We start from the raw sequence: 23,846 nt of genomic DNA, 5'->3' as shown, positions 1-23,846 counted from the left end.
GATGCATTTTCCACCAGATAGCGGCACTTTGGGTAAAGTGCTGAAGAGTGTGTGCCACTTTATGTTTCTTGAAATCAAATTGCTCCCGAAGTGGTTCTCCATGTTCTGAATGCATATTTCTGCTTCCAGCTGGGTCATCGGTCCGGAGATTACTAGTCCAGCTTCATACGCCGTCTATTGGTTCCAAGGTTTTAGGGATGAGATGGGTAAGAGAGAGAGAGGAAAAGATAAACAAAAGGCACAGAGGTATCAAAACTCAAGTCCACACATTCATAAAATTCAATCAATAATACAGTATCGCCACCCACATAAGGTTGGTATGGTCGATCACACAATACGCAAAAATGTTCATCTTTATTTCTCTCATAGTGGGGCTACTACTACTAAGCTAGCTCATATCATATCTTCATCGTCTGTGGGCCTCTTTTGGTCAGGTTTGATCTTCTCAAGTTCTTTCGCGAGATATCCCTGTTGACGCAGAGTTTCCGATGTCGTCCTTGTAGTTCCACGAGTTGACTCTTGAGCTTTTGGATTTCAACATAGTCAGCATGTGCCATGGCTTGACTATTCTTCAAGTTTTGACGAAGCTTCTGAACCTCGGGATCGTGTTTCTTCACATTGGCTACCTTTAGTTTCTCAGTCTTGAGACTCTCACAGAGTGCGTCATTCTCAAATAATTCTGAGAGAAGGTCCATTTGAAGGTTCTTTATATAATGTTCCAGTTCTTGATTATACACCAGTACAGCTGAAAACTTCACCTTGTACTCGTCTTCAGGATGCTGTGTGCTCCCTCAGGCTTCTGCCATCCAAGTCTTCCAAAGTAGTGGGTACCTAACTCAACACGATGATGATAGCTCAAACTTGCGATAGCATCATGAACAGCAGTGTTCATGCCCATATCACAGTCATGGGTCAATGTGCCATAGTTGATGTCTTCAGTCTTGGTGTCTTCTTTACGTCCAAAATTTTAGTTCTGACACCCCCAAAATCTAGACTTCCTGTTAGTCACCTTGATCTTAGGTATCGGTAACTTCATCATCTGTATTAGATCCATGAGAAATGGGCCTCCGAGAACATCTCCGTAGTGCTTTCTTTCGTTCAGAGTGTTGCTCTCCATCTATAGTTTTGAAATAGGTAATGTTCAGTAAAAGAATCAAGAGGTATGAGAGTAGTGAAAACAAAAGTTGTTCCTATCAAGGTCTTCCTATTTCTAAGACATTTCCTAGGGTCACGTCCTACGATCAACATGTGCTCTGATACCATATTTGTAGCGAACCGACTCAAAACGAGTCAAGCCTCTATGTATCTGTGTCATCCCTGGATCAGTATGCTGGCACAAACAGTACAGCAATGTATATATCAAAGTGCAATCACATGTAAATAACGAAAAAAACTGATATATACCTCAAAATCTCAGCAGAAACAGTCAAAGGGAGTGGAGTCCCAATAAACACCAACGGTAGGTTGAGTGGAGACCGTAACCCTGAATCGTACTCATATTATCGAAGAAAGTATCTTCAACATAAGGCGTTGCAGCCTTGTAGGTCAGCATATTGAATATGTCGACAAGTCACAAAAGAGAGGGGTGAAAATATCATCTATACTATATGCATATATGGCAGGTGGGGTTGTAGTTTAAGTTTCTGCGTAAAGCAAATTTTTCCTACAATAAGAGAGAGGTAAAATCAAAATTTACTACAATGTTGGTTGTTAATGAGAAGGTTCCACCAACCATTTCTCATACCCAAGTTATCAATATTACCCACATCAATAAGTTAACGATGTTGAGAATTCCTGATAGCTTCAGTTCCTTTTGCTCAAGTTGTCCATGACCGTGGACACGGCTAATCGATTAGGTTTGAGTACTCTGCAGAGTTTTGCACACGTTCCCCACAAGATTTGATCACCTCCGTTGGAGTCCTCGCACTTCAGGGTGTTTGAGAACTGGATGATCAAAAGATGGTCTTCCAAAGGGTTCCTCTAAGCCACTGTCGGCGCCCATTTCTCCATTTCGTAGCACCGCCCATCCAGAGTCACCATGATGTCCAACCAAGCCACGACCCATAATGACTTGTGGCTGTGCAGGTAAGCCTTGGGTCTTGAAGTATCCATCCATCTGTTCAAGCCTGGGTGAAGCTTTCCACAAGATGTCATGGCACTTCCCCATGCATCCCGGGTCATCCACTGGTTACTCCAGGGTGCCCATCTAAACCATCCTTCACCCAGAGGTGTATTGCCTCACGAGGTCTTGGAAATCTTGAAGTCTTCATGTCTTGATTATTAAGTTCTCACAACACTTGTGATAAACACTCAACCAAAACCCCATCTACTAAAAGCATAGCAATATAAAATTAACGTCCCGGGCCAAGTAACAAGGGGTGATAGGTGCCTACCACGTGATACTACATCAAGAACCAAATTTCCAAGTACCTACTTTGCATGCAATGTGTGGAGAAGGTTGAACTAAGTGCATATAAACCATAGTTAAAACATGATTAGCGTGACTTGCTTGGTAAGGTTGATGAAGATAGGTATCGCTCATAGGAAATAACTTGACAAAACTATTCGTCACTCTCCGATGAAATCTATATAATCAAACATAGTATTCACATCAGAAATTATACTAGCAATCATTCTAACAATCAATATCAAAACAACAAATAAAATTTATCCAATAAATCAAATCAAAGAAGAATCCAAAAGAAACTTCAAAGAAAACTATGGAGTCTTCGACTACAACAATCACAAAAATAGTTTTTGGTCCTAACTAAACTTAACGGCAAATACAACCCTAAAATAGTAAAATAACAGAAAATAAAATATAAAATAACTAAGATAACAGAAAAAAATCATAAAAAAATTATTAGCAAAAATAAGTAATTGAGAAGTTTTTGTTAAACTCTACTTATGATCAAAACAATGTTAACCTTGAATTAAATCAAAACAATTTCAACTTCAATACAAATTGTTTTGATCTAAACAAAAGTTAACATAGAATAAAATTCATACAACAATATATATAAAGTATTTTGAAATAGGAATTTAATTTGGTAATGAAATCAATTTGCAAGTTATTATTAAACTAGAATTGATTCCTTGCAATCAAAATAGAAATAAATAAAAATAAAATTTTGTTGTTGTTGTTGAAAAGTTAATGTTAAATAACAGAAAACAAAATATAACTTGTCACAATTACAAAAGAAAAAAAATTAAAACAATTAATAGAAAAGAAAAAGCAATAAACCTAAAAAGAACTAAAACATAATCTGTTTTGCTTAAACCCTAATTAAAAATATTCTAAAAGATCTGAAATTATGCCTACTGAAAAATAAGATCACTAGTGACCAGTAGCAAAAAGAATCAACTAAAAACCTATTTTAAACTCAAGATATTTAGAAAACAAGATTTGAATCAAATCTGTTTGAATTCAAATTTAACATATTCAAACATGGTCACACTTTATATGTACAGAAACTAGACAAAATTTGTGACATGATGCAAAAAGTTTCACTAAAAAAAATTAAAACATAAAAGATTTAAAGAAAACAAAAACACAACTATTTCTGTCAAAGAATTAAAAACAGAAAAAGAAAACAAAAAGATAACTAGCGCACTGGCGGCTACGTGGCGTGCTGTGAGTGGCTGAGAGGCGTGCGCTACGGGGCTAAAGTGACGGACGGCCGCAAAGTAAACAAAAACGCTTCGGCCAAAATAACTAAAAGTAAACGGGTCGGTTCGCTTAAAATAGATCAAAGGGGTACGGGAATCTAATCGTAGCCGTTCGCCCTAGATCTAACGATCAAAGAGGAGGAGGAGGTGCTCACAGGGGGGTGGTGAACTCCGGTGAGGTCTCCGGTGACGCCGAGGCGGGGACGTGGACGGGGACGGCAGCAGAGAGGACCAGGCGACGGCAGTGGGCCTGTTGCGTCCGTTGGCGGCGTCAGAGGGCCTCTAGGGCGACGGGGTCGAGCGGCTCAAGGTCCTGGAGCTTCAGCCTCTGGCCGAAGTCCGACAAGGTGGGGTAGGGCGCTGCGGTGGCTCTGGGGCTCGGGCGAGGGCACAGAGGGGTGTGGTGAGCTAGGCGAGGCTAGTGATAGTGGCGACGGTGGTTGGCGACGTCGGGAGCGAGCGGGGCGCAACAATGGCGCGGTGGCCGTGTCTAACTCCGACGATGCGAGGTGGTGATGTTATGGTTAGGGGAGCGCGGGGGTTTAGGGAAAATGAAGAGAGGGGAGGCTCCTCTATTTATAGGCGGCCTTGGGAGTGTCGAGGAAGGAAAGGAGAGGGAGATCGACGTGAATTCCAGCCGGCTCCGGCGAAAGGAAGGAGAGGCGAGCACAGAAGGAAGATGAGCGCTCGGAGGAGGAGGAGCGGTCGGTGGGGCCGGGCGTTAGTGGAAGAGAAGAGGGCGCGGGTTGGAGCGGTGGCCGATCCGAAGGGATTCGGATCTGGCTAGCGAATCAATCGGGCTGAAACCTTCCTAGTGGGCTCCCTAGCGTTTTCCTAATAAAGGAAAATTTTCCTTTTAATTGAAAACAGGAAATAAAACTAAAGAAAGGAAATAAAATATACTCCAAACATAGGAGTATTATATATCAAAATTATCAAAAAATAAATCCAATAAGATGAACATTTGTCCACGGCCAAAATAAATACTTCAGAAAAAAATATTTTCAAAAAATTCCTAAATGATTTGATTCCTTTTACAAATATTTTTCAAATGACCCCCTAAGTTTTAGGGTTCAAATATTTCTCAAAATGCCCCTGGTTTGGAGGGTCATGTTCCTCCTCTCATATTCTTTTAATATATGAATTCATTTAAATTTTTGAAGATATAGCCAAAATGAAATAAATTCCAAAAAGAAATGTTTCAGTAGTTTTCAAATCCAAAACATTCAAATTCTTTATTATGAAGAAGTCATGTTATCTTCTCTTAGTGGTTTGAAATTCAAAAAAAAGGGAAAGTCATTTTATTCCCTCTCACTCAAAAGTTTCAAAGAGTTTTCAAATTTCACTCAATTTTTCAAATCACTCAATCAAACAATCAATCAATCTAGTAAATATTTTTAACATTCCAAAATTTGGGATGTTACACTTTCCCTTTCCTCCCTCACACCCACAGATCTAGTTGAAGAAATTTGGACGGATTAACTGTCCAGCGCCTCAGCCCGAGGATGCCATGACCCCTCTGCTGGCGGCAATGTTGGTTGAGAAGCCATACATGGCTCCGATGGAGAAGGAGGAGCACAAGAAAGGGAAGAAGAAGATCCCGCAGGACTTCGCTCGAAGGGTCCCCCACATACCAAGTTTGAAGAGACACTAGCTCCCTCCCACATGGAGGGAGAATAAGAGGCTCAGGAGGAGGAGGTGAGCGACTCCTCTCATACAAAAAAGAGAGCGGCATCCTGAGGGAGACCATGCTCCCATTGCTTCGAAGAAGCCGCGTAGGGCCCCTATGGCCGTATTCGATGATATTTCGGACTCAGACGAGGAGTCTACGGATGAAGCACCCATCTCTCGAAGGATCCTCAGGGTGAATCCCCAAGGCATAAGGTATGTACGAAAAATCCGAATACACCTTCTATCTAATTACAATGGTTCTAATTAGGCTCATTTTTTGTATTACAAACCGTAGCTTGATCTTCCCATCGATCAGATTTCGAAGGGGGATTCCCTGCTAGCTAACCTGGCTGAAAGTGGGACTAGATCTCCCTACTCACAACGCCCTATGGCCGAAGGGACCGGACAAGTGGTATCCAAGGAGGTCCTCCCTGAGCCGTATAACACGGTCGGGGTGACTATACTATGGCCGAGGCCAATACTTCGACCACCAAGGACCAAGAGGATGAACTCCCCCTGACGATGAAGGAGGGAGGGCCTGGACTCTCCGGGTCTCCTCCGAAGACTACTTTAGAGAATCCCCCTTCTCAAGTGCCAGCGTTAGTGGTCTCCACTTAGGGAGACTACTACGGCGCACTTGGAGCCATCCGCGACTGAGCTAGTCTGGACTGGATGGCGAGAGCTAGGGGAGGAAGGTCTAAATGACCCCTCCATTCCTGAAGAATGTCACACTCATCTGAGTGCGGTTTTGCAAAGTATTCAGACCGTTGATAGCGGTCTGAAAGGAGCTTTCGACGCAATGTTAGCGGGCATCAAGGTAATCCGCATGCATTTTGATTTATAACTATGTGTCCTCTAAAAGTTTTATTATGCCTCGTAGCCCCCAAGCCGTGTACGATTTGAAAGACTCGTGTAGGGTTTTGAATTATTTGTAAAACAATGCATGCAGCCGCCAAGGCTCTGGTGGGTTAACCAGAACGCATCCTGTCAAAAAGGATATTCGAAAATGAACACAATATGCACTTTTGTAGGCCTCTACATCAGCTGCAGCCCCAGCTCTCTGGAGTTGGAGGAAATGAATCGAAAATTAAGAGTTTTTGAAGAGGAGCTAGATTGCATCAACAAGCATTTTGAGGACGCTCAAAGTGAGTGTGTGAGCCTTAGCATTTTAATGGATTTATGTATATTTTTGCCTCTAAATGAGAGCTTTTCAACTGATTATCACAGTTGTAGCTACCAACATTTATCGGCTCAAGGCCGAAATGAGCCAAGCCAAGAAAGAGGCCGCCAAACAGAGGGCGGTGGTCGTTCATACTAAGGCCATTAGCGAGAAATCTGAAGCTCGGGTCAGCGAAGTTCAGCAGGAACTTAAGGAGGCCATCACGAAGAATGAGTATCTCAAGCAAAAAGAAAAAGAAAAATCGACTGAACTGATGTCAGTTACTACTACCTTTAAATAAGAGCGAAAAGAGGCACATGACCTCCAGAAGGAGGTTCATCAGATCAAACAAATCGCAATTGGTAAGAGGTATTTCTTGCAATGTACCTTTGGCGGGCGAAGATTTGTATCCCTTAACCGATTATGGATCTCTTCACGTGCGATGGCCGATCTGCCGAAGAATGCGGTCGAGGCCGAGAAGTACTATGCTTCTCACAAAGATGTGTTGCAGCAGAGGCTCTTCTGGGCACAGTTCCTGAATCCGGAACATCCTCCACTCACGTCCGACCAGTTGAAGCAGCGGATGGATCTACACAAGATGACCGAGCTAGCCATGAAGGACTTGTGCATCAGGCTTTGGCTGGCTTAACCTTTGCCCAACGGCTATTTCGGCTTGGTTCAGAAGCTAATTGTTGTGTAGCCTCAAATACACGTTGTGAAGCGCTCGGCCTACATCAAATAAGATCACATGGATTTTGTGAAAACAATGACACATTTACTAAAGTTGGAGCCCACGAAGATGGCCACTGCACCCCGCCGCCTGGGAAGGAGCACAAGCACCCTGAACGTTATTTTGATATTAATAGCGAGGGTGCCCGAGCTATAGAGGCACTATGTACGATGGGCATAATGTTTAAGTAGAGGATGCTATCCTGTAAAAATTATTGTATGATACAATGCCTTTCAATTTTTTCATGGTAGATTCTTGCCTTTGAATTGCAACTCTTATTTTGGTTATTTTAATCATGAAAGTTTTGTGCCATTGTCTTCAGCCCCCCGCCAGATTATAGCAAGGGTGTTTTCAACTTCCACATAGTTACCCTTAGCCAATGTCTTGGCACCATCAAGGTGGTAATGCAGGAGAAAACCAGGCAATAGGACCATTGTGATTTAATACTTTCATTTGAGAATAAGAGCGTGATCATGGGTGCTAAGTAGAACCCTTTTGAAAATTTGTGATTTTCGGCTTATACTGTGGTGTGAAAAAACATGTAATAACTTGGTTTGAATGCCTTCAAAACTTGTCACGAAAAGCGATGAACCCCTAATGGTTCCTTAGTTTGACACTTGTCTTCGGATCACGAACCAGTTCTCGTTTATCATGTCGGTCTGTTTTTGGATTCTCCCCTGAGGTACTTAAGCAGACGAACTAGAAATACAATCGCACTGGTTCTCCCTTTACCCTTTTAGCCGAACTATCACAACGTAAATGGGTAAACACAGGAGCGGGGCGACCCAACATTTGACCAAAGACATAATTCATAACCGATGCATATAGCGCAAATCCGAGAGCCCGCACAAGTGAAACAGCAATATAATGGTCTAAATGGGGTGGTTGGTGAAGACCAAGCCCCCCGTCAATGCAGCCAATGTGTGCATGTAGAAAGAGACTTGTGTAAGTATTCAGGAAGTATTTTGGTAAGGGGAGTAGGCAAAGAATTATTGTGAACCTCAAAACTAACAAAAAGCATTCCTTACTTCCGAAGAATTGCGAATTCTATAATTTGGACTTCACTAGTAGTTGTGTATGTATAGATGAATAAGAGAGTACAGAGTAGAGGTTTACACAAGGTTGGATATGACTAATTTGATATTCCTGTAAGCACCATGTTGCACGTGTGCGCCTTTACTCATTGAAGGACACCCCTTGGACAAGAGGGATCTTCGATGAACAGCTCTTGTGGTCGATGGTGGTCTTGAGAAGCCGTCGATCTGTATGTGTGCTTTACACATAAATTGGTCCTTGATGGCACATGTATATGTTTGGAGACTATATTGTCCATGGTTTGGTTTATTCGAATAGTAAGCCGTGTATCATTGGTCCTCATAGCTACACATGGTATCTTAAGCGCAAAGTTATGTCTTCGAGGTACATACTTTGCTATAGGCAAGGTGATGCTATGAGGGGCGTATCCCTATTTATCCGCCGAGGTATGAGACTGTGGTGGGCCGCGAGCCTGTTTATGTTCCTTAACGGATACTCTTGGGTTAGGAGTCGTGTCACTAGCCTATACTTCAGCTGCTAAGGCCGCAATTTTTTCCTCGGTACGAAGAGATTGTTCGGTGCTACCATTGACGCTGATAACACCTTCAGGTCCTGGCATCTTCACCTTGAAGTATGCATAATGGGGGACGGCATTGAAGTGAACAAACGATCCATGACCGAGGAGTGCATGGTACTCACTGCGGAAAGGGATGATATCGAAGATCAAATCTTTGCTTCTAAAGTTGTTGGGTGAGACAAATACTACCTCTAGGGTTATCGTGCCAGAACAGCAAGCTTCCACACCAGGAATTACTCCTTTGAAGGTGGTCTTACTAGGTTGAATTCGTGATGGATCAATACCCATTTTTCGCATTGTGTCCTCATACATATAGTTAAGGTTGTTGTCCCCATCCATGACGACTCATGTGAGGTGATACCCATAAATGATGGGATCAAGTACAAAGGCCACTGACCACCCCCCCCCCCCGGTGCCAAATACTGGCAGGGTGGTCTATGTGATCATAGTTGATCGAATAATCCGACCATAGATTGTACTTCGGGGCTACCGGCTCGATGGCATATACATCCCAAAGCGCGCGCTTCCTCTCCATTTTGAGCAGATGGGTGACATAGATCATGTTCACTATATTTACTTCAGGGGAAATGTGGGGACCCCGACTGGTAAGTCGAGATCGTCGTGCCCAGTGATCCCAAGGATCAATGCTCACTGAACACAGATACTGAATAATAGAGTCTTACATCCATACATACCGTTTGATACAATAAATGACCACTTCGGTCGAGTCTCACATACATAGGGCCTTATAGGCCAAAGCACCAAACTAGACCAATAGCGGAATTATTGGTTGAAAGCGTGAACCCATGCCATCAGCCTTAACCTACAGGCGTTCTGACTGGGAAGCATCCTAGCTCGCAAGAACGTCACCGAGTTAATCTTCACCATATCCTGTCTTTCACACCTGGTCAATGAAATAACCAGTGGCAAGCCAATGAGTACTTTGAATGTACTCGCAAACAGCCCATGATATGAACAATGAAATTGATGGATAACAATATCATGCATCTTTAGTATAACTCATCTGGGTGGAATGATCATGGATATGCATCAAGTTAAAGAATTACTTTTGAAGAACAGGTTACAGATATCGACATATCTGACAATGGTTGAACACACCGGGTTCACCCTATATGCCAAGTCATCGGACTTGTCATAACCTCAATATATTAATGTGGGCTAAACCATCCGGGTTTACCCTCTATGCCAAGTCATCGGACTTTTCATAACCTCAATATATTAATGAGGGCTAAACCATCCGGGTTTACCCTATATGCCAAGTCACCGAACTTGATCATATTATTGTGATTATCTTAACAACACCTTTTTAACACCACACACACACACTTTTGGTTTATGCGGAAACACTGGACGTAGTTTAAGAAGCACCACCCAACTGTCCTTGACCGTGGACACGGCTATTCGAATAGTTTACACTCTGCAGAGGTAGTATGCTGGACCCACGAGAAACGGGAAACTTCCGTGTCATCCACGACTCGCGGTATATCACATATACCCGAGGTAAGTACCCGATCATCATCTTTCCCCTGACGATACTAGACAAAGAGGTCTACTCGATTGGTACCCAGCCCACATGTTGTACGTCTTACGAGCACCGACTCTGGACTGTATCAACCATGCAGGGACCAACGGTGTGCCTGGAACTCATAATGATGGCATAGTCGTCCTACCTGGCACGACCCCATCACGAGAGTGACACCGATCACTCCCGCCACTAGTAATGTGGCTCTTTGCTAGTACCGACCACGGTAATCAACAAATCCCCGTCCCATAAAGGGGTATCGTGGTCGTACTGGTAAGGTTGGGACGGTCAACACATCATAAATCTAATCCCCTTTCCGAAACCATACTCACACAAAATCATCGGTGCATCACTTCACCAAAAGTGATCACCAACTCATCATCACCTTCGGGCATTAGTGGCACCCGACGGGGTTTTCATACATTCTTTATTTAACTCATCATCATGCTTGTGATAATATGCTTTATCATTGCTTGTCAACATGGAAATAACATGACCCTCACGGGGTAGGGTCAAGCTCAATGCAATGATCTTACTTTACTAGTCAACATGACAGTAGCATGATCCTCGTAGACAGTAGGGTCATCTCATCATGTTTGTGCTCCGAGGAGCCATGTGAATATCATTATCAACATGCAAGGGCTTGAAGAAGCCCCCGGTGCCATCACATCAATGAGGAACCGGCATCGTGATCACATGCAACGGGAAAAATACTTGCTATTCTAGCATGCATCATTTCATATGCTTAAGTCATGGCAAAAGGGTTGCTTGCCTTGCTCACGTAAGTCCTCGGGGTCTTCGACGTTTTCCGCTCCGTCCCTGAAAACTCCGTCTACCGTCAACTATCGTCGGAAATAACCATAGTAAGCCATACATCCAGCAGAATAAAAGTGTTCTATAAATAGAAATTATATTTTTCTTGGACCTCTCTGGTCATAAGAAAAATACCTGAAGCTTCTCACAGGAGATTTGAATCATCAAGGATTTTTGAATGGGTGAAAGGAGCAATAGGTGGCCATTGAATAAGCCAACAGAAATCTTTCTGTTAAAAATGATTGGAGGCACTCATTTAACAGAGAAGGATTTTAGAAATATTTAGGAAGTGGTTTCACTGGATTTGGAGATGGTATGAATATACTAGGAGTTTTCTAATGTGGAATAAATAGCAATAGGAAGCTATTTATTATAAGCAACAGAATGAAGTTTGATAAAAATGTTGACCAAGGCTCTAAAATTACGAAATGATTTAAGGAGGTTCTGGAAGTTTGAATCACTCCAATTGGAGTTGATTTGAAGCCTATAGGATTTTAAAAAGGTGGGCTAAATATATTCAAATCTGCATTTGAATAATAATACCACAGAAAGGTTTCTTGGAAAAATGTGCAAGGCACATATTCGGATAGTCCTTGATTTTAGGAACCTGCGGGAATTTGAATCAAATAAATTGGAGTTAAAATGAATTTTCTATTGATTTTCGAAGTTCACTGATAAATAAAAAAGGAAAGAGGGCCTCCAGAGAGTTATAACGCGCTCGGCGCGCTAAACAGACAATGGGCCGGCCCAGCTGGCTCGGCCTGGCTGACCGCGGCCACGCAGGAGGCGTATTGCAGTGTTTACGCCTTCGACGCGAGGAAGACGGCTCCAGGGAACCCGTCTCCACTTAAGACAGCTGGACCCATCCCTTTAGTCGCTGATAGGGGGCCCCGCTCGTCATGCCCTTCTTCTTCCTCCCGCTCGGGCAGGGAGGAGTAGAGGAGGAGGGGTAGCCGCGCTGGCCCGGTGCCTCCGGCCAGCTCCGGCCTAGGCGAGCGCACCGGCGGCTCGGGTGGGAACCGCACCGCAGCCACCGCCCACGCCTGGTGCGAGCAGGGGGGCCTCGGGGCAGTTGGCCCACGGCCGGAGCGGCTCTCCATTGACGTCCCCCAACGGCAGCCACTTGCGAAGCGAGGGAAGTGGTGGGGGAGGATCCAGGGAAGGTCTGAGGTCCTTGGGTCGGCTGTGGAAGGGTTAGGGAAGAGGGGAGACACCCCTAGGTGCTTGGTTTTGGAGGAGGCCGAAGATCTGCCCACGGCCATGGAGGGAGAATGAGGAGGGCCTGGGAGAAGGAGGGGCTCAAGGGTGGCTCCAGGGAGAGAGCGAGAGGGTTTGGAGGCTCAAGGCGCTCAGGGAGGAGCCATATGGAGAGGGGGAAGAGGAGGGAGCTCAGGAGCTCTTTGGAGCTCTGAGAGCACGGGTAGACAAGCATGCCAGACGGGTTTTGGAGGCAAGCTGGCGTCGGGGAGTCGTTGGACTGGTCAGATGAGATACCCCGGTGCTCTGAGATGTGAGGAAACGGTTGAAAACAGGCTGCAACAAGAGGACATGGCGCAGAGCACCCATACTGCAGGCCAGAGTGGTGGTCACCACCCCACCTGGTGTCCTGGGGCACCCCTTGGCCAGGCCAAGGTGGTAACCGTGCAAGGCATGCTTGCCACGATGCACTGGAGGAGTTTGGAAGCATCTGGGGCTGGTTTGAACTTGCTTTGACTGTTGTTAAGTTTCTAACAGCAAACTTATAGCTGATAAAAGTGGGTCTTAGGTGGGGAGACTTGGGGAGAAATTATGTCTGGCAGAGCTAGGCATGGAAGGACTTTAATACTGCAAAGTTTCAAATCAAACAAAGGATGATAGCTACTACTTGCTGTTCAAAGCCATGATTCAGCCAGAAACCTATTTGAAGAAGTGCTGCTCATTTTTCCCACATGAGCATGCCATAACTTGGTTCTAAATGAAGCCTTGGCATATATTAGGTGCTCTGGAAAGAGTTGGGGTGATAGCTTAAGCAGAAGAATGGGAAGAAGGGTAAAACAGTGCTGCCAAGGTAAAAATGAGAGAGAGTTACAAAGGGACCTTCTCCAACAATTGACCAATGGCCATGGGAATGTTACTGGAGGTGAAATGTAACTATGTGAGGCTGGGGTAGAAAGTTGAGCTCAAGGAATAAAGTAGAAGGGGCAATAGAAGCCAAATTAGTGAGTGCACACAAGGTGTTTGATCTGTGGTTAGGCTATTAGATGGATTCCAATGGCTGTGAAACTTAACAGGATCAAATAATAGATGAAAATAGGCTTGCACACCAAATTTGGGATTTGCTGGAGAAGTTTTCCAATGTAGACTTGGAAAACCCTACAAATGGGCAGAAATGAGTTTCTGCTTAGAACCCTATTCAAATAAATTCCCACAAATCCAATATTTGGTGTAGGGGCATTATTTGAGCATTAAGGCATGCACAAAAAGTTTGAGGTCAATTGGACAAACTTTATAATGTAAAGTTTGTCAAAGTCAGAAATCAACAGAGAGGGTTTTGAGGGTTTTAGGACAAGTTCCTCTATTCTCCTTGGTGTACCACTTGGTTTGGATGCCTCATTGGAGTACTGGAACATGTCCACCAAATTTGAGCACAATTGGAGACACTTCATAATGTAGAGTTGCTCAAATTTGATTCTGGACAGATATGGTTTTAGAGTGATTAGGGGAGTCAAATCAACTTGGATTGAAATGAAACTTAGCAATATCATCAATAATATCATAGATGACATGCTAGAATTTTACTGTAATTTATTGAGAATATTTCTTATAGAAATATTCCAAAAGCTTGAAATAGGCAGGAATGGTTTTGGAGGGGTTTGCCCAATATTTTGAACATGACCATGTGTTGAAACTCATAAATATGGAATAAATATATCCACTGAGTTTCCCTAAATTTTCTTAAATATTTTGAAAGCAATAAAAATAACTTCCTTCATAGGAGACCATTTCTGGCCTCACAGAAAGGCTTTTAAATAAAATAATAAAATAACTTTTAAAATAATAATATGGTGGTTTTTGAAAGTCATTTTGATAATGGTTTTAAGTAAAACAATTGGTGCAAAAAGGAACTCCCTAATTTGAGGACTTGTAGTACAAACCTCATCTCAGGGGTTTGAAAGTTTAATTCAAAGAAAAGCTTTTTGGTGAAAATAATATTTGGTAAAAATAGATATTTGACCTAAAAACATGGTATGATCATTAGGCACGAGATCATGGGATGAGAAGATGATTAAGAGAGTGACAGGATCTATTAGGTATCAAACACAATCATGCAAACAAGCAAGGCAACAATAGTCACTCCAAGCATCACAAGCATTCACAAAAATTTTAATTGGTCCTAAATTTTGAAATAAGTTACTTAATCAGGAAAGCCAAAAATTGGGGTGTGACAGACCTTACCCTCTTAAGAGAATCTCGTCCCCGAGATTCCTGGGCTAGGGGTTGGTGAGATACAGAATCTTGAGTTGGAGGTATTCTTCATGTCCCCAGGTTGTTGTGGTGGTCTTGAGGTGCTTGATGATACAACTTCGAACGTTCACAAATCCTTGACTGATCGTGAGCGGAATCTGGCAATAAGTTACGCTTGACCGAGGTCAAGGGCTTGGTAAGCTAAGTCCGTGCAAGGTTCTGGCTTGCGAGTGTATTCCAAATGAGAATACGTGGCAAGATAGTGTGTCTAGGATCTGGTCCTGGGGTCTCGCATGCCGGTTAGTGACATCAAGATGTCTCATGTTAGAACGCACTACCAAAGTCTTTGCATGGCTTCCCGCTTACAGGGGAGTCCTTGACTTCCTTTCGGCAGTCAAGCTAAGGTCACAAATAGTCTTCGTAGGCTTCTCGTGAAAGGGTCCGGGTTGGGTCTCACCTACGAGTCTAAGCTCGGAGGCTCAGAACAGGTCCTCACATCTTGAATCGTTGAGGCTTCTTGACGTCGTTGATGTAGTCGGTGCGCGGTCGGTGGTTGACTTCTGTTGCTTCATCGTCATTGTTGTGGCTTCCTCGTCACGGCGGTTCTTCGTCTTGACTTGAGTAGAATAGACTTCCGTTGTCTTGGGACTGCTTGAGAAGCCCACCTTCTCGAGATATCACGGTACCCTCGAGAGGTATAACAATCGGCGTTTCTGGGGTTCGTCCAAACACGACTAAGGTGTTCTTCCTCTTACTGGGTGAGTAAGTATGTCATCAGTGAGGATGACATCATACCTTCCCCAAACACGACATAAGCACAGTGCTCATGGGTCAGGCGAGGAGAACGGGGACTTGCTATGGGCGGGTACTGGCCACATTTTAACGACTTAGAGTCGTCTTCTATGGTCGTAGTCCGTCCATGTTGTGGCTCGGCGGAGCTTTAGGGTCTTAAGGAACTTAGGATGTGGGCGAACAGTTATCATCTTATCTCTAAGCACATTCCTTAGATGCCAATAGCTCGACTGCTAACTTGAGACAACATCACCTCATCTCATCAAGGATATTATCCTACGTGGGTCAACTCCACACCGCTGAAGCTAGTCAACTCCGGGTTGAGGGAAGAACTAAACCCAAACACTTACAAATATGGCGTAGCCCCAACTGTACATGCATTACTATGCAAGGACCTTGGGGAGACATACAGCTACCACAATCGAAACTGAGGCACAACAAATCCAATTGTCCACCTAAGTCATCCAATGGACAGTGTACTACACTACTATATTAAGGAAACACGTAGTAGACCAATCCAATATCTTGCTTCCCTTCCTATGAATCCGATCAAGTGATCCACCAATCCGATCAATCACCACTGGACGTGCCGCTCCTACAAATCCAACATAGATGGGGTTCTACATAGCCTCTTAGAGTCCCCATAATTCACATAATACTGCAAGAATTACGTCATAGTATATCCACCAACTTCAATAAACATGGCCATCTAATCTCCAAGGCCAACTACATAGGTTGTAAATCTATTTACAACTCCAAGTATACGCACTCTATATCCACCGAGAAACATGGTATCATGATCGAGATTAACGAGCTAAATCCAATTTACTCCGAACCATGCGGTCTTTGTCATCCTCAATACTCTATTTAGATTACCTATTTAAATCCAAGACTCAAATCCAATAAGAAGTCTACTTGATACTCCAAGTCATTATGGTAATTATCTCCAAACCATGCCAACTACTTGCTAAAGTCATGTATACCACCAAGAATAATGTTCACGATCATAATCATCCTACTAAATCCAATCTTACTCCAGATTATGCACGTTATACTACTGTATCGATTTGTTCCACCGATTTCACCTACTTTGTAAGTGTCTCATGATCCACCAAAATAGTCTAGCTATATCCTCAAGGAAACTATCATCATCACAACAATCTTAGTCTAATGCTCTCATATCGGAGATCGGTCCTCTTATGGCATCAAGGTTACAGTGCTAGCTTGAGATGGAAGGATACTTGTTCACGGTGATCACTTGTTCCATTGAGAACCCGGTGCTCAGCGGGGTTTATCGGGGACCTACACGTGTTCTGGCAAGTACGTGTACTAGACACGTGACCAGAAAATTTGAGCCGGAAAGGCTTGTGGAGGTTAGTCTGGTCTAGTGTGGTTTTCCAATCTCGAGGGGGAAAACACACTCCTATGGGTTGCATGTGGTTAAGGGTAGCACAGTCAGTGTCTTCCACGTCACCGTCCTTCGAAGTGGATCCTTGGTGCGTCTTGTCTTGCTGTCTTCAGTTGTCGAGAGAGGTGAGAGAAAGAGAGAGAGCACCAAGGGGAAGGTCTAAGGGTTTTAGTGCAATCAAACAAGCGTTGAAAAATGAACTCAAACAAGTGCAAAAAATATTTTAAACATCAAAATAAGACAAGTGATACAACCGCAGGCTTGTTGCCTAAGCAAAAGTGCGACTTATATCAAAGCACAAACAACAAAAACAAACAACACACAACATGGTCCATCTGAACCATTTCACGGACTCGACTTCGCATAGGGGATTCACGACTCACCCTATCCTTGGTTCAGGGACTCGATAGTTGTGCTTGCTTCTTGCTCCGGAGAGGACTCCACTAAGTCTTCTGGACCTTCTCAGGGTGTTGTCACACCTCTTGTTGTCGCTTGCTGAAGCAATTCGCTTGAGTTGTAAGGAACTCTGGTTGTCTTCTCGTCTGGGAAATTGCTGACGAAGGTGGTTCTTCATAGCTGTCATTGAAAGGATCTTCCTTGTCTTCATGATCTTGTCATCGTCTTCTTGTCTTCTGAGGTTTCGAGGCTCTCAAGTGGACACCTTCATGCACCGATATTTGCAAGACATGATAGAGTTCTGATTTGTCAATCATACTAATTGCGATATCGACACCTAGAGCGGGGGATGAAGAGAACCGTTTTCCTGCTCACTAAGGTGAGGCGGACCAAATGGCAAGGTTCTCATCCACCGGTGGTGGTCGACACAATTACTTATAACTGACAGGGTCGCTCTACTAGTGATGCAGATCAAGGTTTGCATATATTATGTCCATATTATCGTAGGTAAAAGTGGCATCACTCAGGAACAGGATCTAGGGTTTCACCATCTTCTAAGCCTCGATGTCCTCGTTCCTCTTAGAGGTACTACTGTTGGTGTCGTCCGGTCATAGAGTTGTCTTCTCTGTCCTTCAACACAGGTGTTTGCGTGGAAAGGTTACTTCCTTCCGGGCTGCCCACGAGGACTTCAATTTATCCCGTGGTCAGAAGGGCATAAGGTTCTAGCGACCATTAGCAAGTTTTGAAAAAGTAGGCGAGGAGCGTCAAGAAAATAAGAGTGGAAGAGTAGAGCATAACCTTCAATTTCTTTGAAGTTTTAGGACAGTTGAGAAAATATATAAGCTTTGTAAGTATTTTGAAGGATTTGGAAAGCAGTTTTATCCTAACTAATGTCCATGCTAACTAAGGGCTTCCTACAGTCAGGATGGCTCTGATACCAGCTCTGTGGGGACCCCGACTGGTAAGTCGAGATCGTCATGCGCATTGATCCCAAGGATCAATGCTCATTGAACACAGATACTGAATAATAGAGTCTTACATCCATACATACCGTTTGATACAATAAATGACCACTTCGGTCGAGTCTTACATACATAGGGCCTTATAGGCCAAAGCACCAAACTAGACCAATAGCGGAATTATTGGTTGAAAGCGTGAACCCATGCCATCAGCCTTAACCTACAGGCGTTCTGACTGGGAAGCATCCTAGCTCGCAAGAACGTCACCGAGTTAATCTTCACCATATCCTGTCTTTCACACCTGGTCAATGAAATAACCAGTGGCAAGCCAATGAGTACTTTGAATGTACTCGCAAACAGCCCATGATATGAACAATGAAATTGATGGATAACAATATCATGCATCTTTAGTATAACTCATATGGGTGGAATGATCATGGATATGCATCAAGTTAAAGAATTACTTTTGAAGAACAGGTTACAGATATCGACATATCTGACAAGGGTTGAACACATCGGGTTCACCCTATATGCCAAGTCATCGGACTTGTCATAACCTCAATATATTAATGTGGGCTAAACCATCCGGGTTTACCCTATATGCCAAGTCATCGGACTTTTCATAACCTCAATATATTAATGAGGGCTAAACCATCCGGGTTTACCCTATATGCCAAGTCACCGAACTTGATCATATTATTGTGATTATCATAACAACACCTTTTTAACACCACACACACACACACTTTTGGTTTATGCGAAAACACTGGACGTAGTTTAAGAAGCACCACCCAACTGTCCTTGACCGTGGACACGGCTATTCGAATAGTTTACACTCTGCAGAGGTAGTATGCTGGACCCACGAGAAACGGGAAACTTCCGTGTCATCCACGACTCGCGGTATATCACATATACCCGAGGTAAGTACCCGATCATCATCTTTCCCCTGACGATACTAGACAAAGAGGTCCACTCGATTGGTACCCAGCCCACATGTTGTACGTCTTACGAGCACCGACTCTGGACTGTATCAACCATGCAGGGACCAACGGTGTGCCTGGAACTCATAATGATGGCATAGTCGTCCTACCTGGCACGACCCCATCACGAGAGTGACACCGATCACTCCGCCACTAGTAATGTGGCTCTTTGCTAGTACCGACCACAGTAATCAACAAATCCCCGTCCCATAAAGGGGTATCGTGGTCGTACTGGTAAGGTTGGGACGGTCGACACATCATAAATCTAATCCCATTTCCGAAACCATACTCACACAAAATCATCGGTGCATCACTTCACCAAAAGTGATCACCAACTCATCATCACCTTCGGGCATTAGTGGCACCCGACGGGGTTTTCATACATTCTTTATTTAACTCATCATCATGCTTGTGATAATATGCTTTATCATTGCTTGTCAACATGGAAATAACATGACCCTCACGGGGTAGGGTCAAGCTCAATGCAATGATCTTACTTTACTAGTCAACATGACAGTAGCATGATCCTCGTAGACAGTAGGGTCATCTCATCATGTTTGTGCTCCGAGGAGCCATGTGAATATCATTATCAACATGCAAGGGCTTGAAGAAGCCCCTGGTGCCATCACATCAATGAGGAACCGGCATCGTGATCACATGCAACAGGAAAAATACTTGCTATTCTAGCATGCATCATTTCATATGCTTAAGTCATGGCAAAAGGGCTGCTTGCCTTGCTCACGTAAGTCCTCGGGGTCTTCGAGGTTTTCCGCTCCGTCCTCGAATACTCCGTCTACCATCAACTATCGTCGGAAATAACCATAGTAAGCCATACATCCAGCAGAATAAAAGTGTTCTATAAATAGAAGTTATATTTTTCTTGGACCTCTCTGGTCATAAGAAAAATACCTAAAGCTTCTCACAGGAGATTTGAATCATCAAGGATTTTTGAATGGGTGAAAGGAGCAATAGGTGGCCATTGAATAAGCCAACAGAAATCTTTCTGTTAAAAATGATTGGAGGCACCCATTTAACAGAGAAGGATTTTAGAAATATTTAGGAAGTGGTTTCACTGGATTTCGAGATGGTATGAATATAGTGGTTATTTTCTAATGTGGAATAAATAGCAATAGGCAGCTATTTATTATAAGCAACAGAATGAAGTTTGATAAAAATGTTGACCAAGGCTCTAAAATTAGGAAATGATTTAAGGAGGTTCTCGAAGTTTGAAATCACTCCAATTGGAGTTGATTTGAAGCCTATAGTATTTTACAAAGGTGGGCTAAATATATTCAAATCTGCATTTGAATAATAATACCACAGGAAGGTTTCTTGGAAAAATGTGCAAGACACATATTCGGATAGTCCTTGATTTTAGGAACCTGCGGGAATTTGAATCAACCAAATTGGAGTTAAAATGAATTTGCTATTGATTTTCGAAGTTTACTGATAAATAAAAAAGGAAAGAGGGCCTCCAGAGAGTTATAACGCGCTCGGCGCGCTAAACAGACAATGGGCCGGCCCAGCTGGCTCGGCCTGGCTGACCGCGGCCACGCAGGAGGCGTATTGCAGTGTTTACGCCTTCGACGCGAGGAAGACGGCTCCAGGGAACCCGTCTCCACTTAAGACAGCTGGACCCATCCCTTTAGTCGCTGATAGGGGGCCCCGCTCGTCATGCCCTTCTTCTTCCTCCCGCTCGGGCAGGGAGGAGTAGAGGAGGAGGGGTAGCCGCGCTGGCCCGGTGCCTCCGGCCAGCTCGGGCCTAGGCGAGCGCACCGGCGGCTCGGGGGGGTGGGGGAACCGCACCGCAGCCACCGCCCACGCCTGGTGCCAGCAGGGGGGCCTCGGGGCAGTTGGCCCACGGCCGCAGCGGCTCGCCATTGACGTCCCCCGACGGCAGCCACTTGCGAAGCGAGGGAAGTGGTGGGGGAGGATCCAGGGAAGGTCTGAGGTCCTTGGGTCGGCTGTGGAAGGGTTAGGGAAGAGGGGAGACACCCCTAGGTGCTTGGTTTTGGAGGAGGCCGAAGATCTGCCCACAGCCATGAAGGGAGAAAGAGGAGGGCTTGGGAGGAGGAGGGGCTTAAGGGTGGCTCCAGGGAGAGAGCGAGAGGGTTTGGAGGCTCAGGGCGCTCAGGGGAGAGCCATATGGAGAGGGGGGAGAGGAGAGAGCTCAGGAGCTCTCTGGAGCTCTGAGAGCACGGGTAGACAAGCATGCCAGAAGGGTTTTGGAGGCAAGCTGGCGTCGGGGAGTCGTTGGACTGGTCAAATGAGATACCCCGGTGCTGTGAGACGTAAGGAAACGGTTGAAAACAGGCTACAGCAAGAGGACATGGCGCAGAGCACCCATACTGCAGGCCAGAGTGGTGGTCACCACCCCACCTAGTGTCTTGGGGCACCCCTTGGCCAGGCCAAGGTGTCAACCGTGCAAGGCATGCTTGCCACGACGCACTGGAGGAGTTTGGAAGCATCTGGGGCTGGTTTGAACTTGCTTTCACTGCTGTTAAGTTTCTAACAGCAAACTTATAGCTGATAAAAGTGGGTCTTAGGTGGGGAGATTTGGGGAGAAATTATGTCTGGCAGAGCTAGGCATGGAAGGACTTTAATACTGCAAAGTTTCAGATCAAACAAAGGAGGATAGCTACTACTTGCTGTCCAAAGCCATGATTCAGCCAGAAACCTATTTGAAGAAGTGATGCTCATTTTTCTCACATGATCATGCCATAACTTGGTTCTAAATGAAGCCTTGGCATATATTAGGTGCTCTGGAAAGAGTTGGGGTGATAGCTTAAGCAGAAGAATGGGAAGAAGGGTAAAACAGTGCTGCCAAGGTAAAAATGAGAGAGAGTTACAAAGGGACCTTCTCCAATAATTGACCAGTGGCCATGGGAATGTTACTAGAGGTGAAATGTAACTATGTGAGGTTGGGGTAGAAAGTTGAGCTCAAGGAATAAAGTAGAAGGGGTAATAGAAGCCAAATTAGTGAGTGCACACAAGGTGTTTGATCTGTGGTTAGGCTATCAGATGGATTCCAATGGCTGTGAAACTTAACAGGATCAAATAATAGATAAACATAGGCTTGCACACCAAATTTGGGATTTTCTGGAGAAGTTTTCCAATGTAGACTTGGAAAACCCTAGAAATGGGCAGAAATGAGTTTCTGCTTACAACCCTATTCAAATAAATTCCCACAAATCCAATATTTGGTGTAGGGGCATTATTTGAGCATTAAGGCATGCACAAAAAGTTTAAGGTCAATTGGACAAACTTTATAATGTAAAGTTTGTCAAAGTCAGAAATCAACAGAGAGGGTTTTGAGGGTTTTAGGACAAGTTCCTCTATTCTCCTTGGTGTACCACTTGGTGTGGATGCCTCATTGGAGTACTGGAACATGTCCACCAAATTTGAGCACAATTGGAGACACTTCATAATGTAGAGTTGCTCAAATTTGATTCTGGACAGATAGGGTTTTAGAGTTATTAGGGGAGTTAAATCAACTTGGATTGAAATGAAACTTAGCAAGATCATCAATAATATCATAGATGACATGCTAGAATTTTACTAGAATTTATTGAGAATATTTATTATAGAAATATTCCAAAAGCTAGAAATAGGCAGGAATGGTTTTGGAGGGGTTTGCCCAATATTTTGAACATGACCATGTGATGAAACTCATAAATATGGAATAAATATATCCACTGGGTTTCCCTAAATTTTCTTAAATATTTTGAAAGCAATAAAAATAACTTCCTTCATAGGAGACCATTTCTGGCCTCACAGAAAGGCTTTTAAATAAAATAATAAAATAACTTTTAAAATAATAATATGGTGGTTTTTGAAAGTCATTTTTATAATGGTTTTAAATAAAACAATTGGTGCAAAAAGGAACTCCCTAATTTGAGGACTTGTAGTACAAACCTCATCTCAGGGGTTTGAAAGTTTAATTCAAAGAAAAGCTTTTTGGTGAAAATAATATTTGGTAAAAATAGATATTTGACCTAAACACATGGTATGATCATTAGGCAGGAGATCATGGGATGAGAAGATGATTAAGAGAGTGATAGGATCTATTAGGTATCAAACACAATCATGCAAACAAGCAAGGCAACAATAGTCACTCCAAGCATCACAAGCATTCACAAAAATTTTAATTGGTCCTAAATTTTGAAATAAGTTACTTAATCAGGAAAGCCAAAAATTGGGGTGTGACAGGAAACTACTTGTGACCCCCATTGTTCAGGCGACGGGCTGTTCATCTTCCTCGCTGCGTGGGCTTCTGACCTGGTCTTCGTCCATGCTTTTACCTGCTTCTTTAAACACCCAACAATTACGGTTGTTGTGCGTAGCAGGATTATTTGGAGTGCCATGTATGTGACATGGCCTCTAGAGTATTTTTTTCTGCGCGGTCGGCCCGTCCTGATTTCCCTCGAAGGATTTTTCTTGGGTCCAGGCCTAGAATTGCTTAATCCAGCATTGACTCCTGTGTCATCGGCTTCACCGCCGCTATGTCGACGCTTATTTTTGTTGCGCCGTGGTTTTGCATTGTTATCCCGGATTGTGGAAGTGACAGGGTTTGAAGGAGGATTATTTTGCCAAGCCAGCCAAGTATCCTCACCCGCGCAATGACGGCTCATGAGGGAGGTGAGGGCGGCCATTGTCCTCGTCCGTTCATA

The sequence above is a fragment of the Hordeum vulgare genome, chromosome 3H (genome assembly GCF_904849725.1).
Source record: "Hordeum vulgare subsp. vulgare chromosome 3H, MorexV3_pseudomolecules_assembly, whole genome shotgun sequence".
Taxonomy (NCBI): Eukaryota; Viridiplantae; Streptophyta; class Magnoliopsida; order Poales; family Poaceae; genus Hordeum; species Hordeum vulgare.
Note: the sequence above shows the minus strand (reverse complement) of the source record.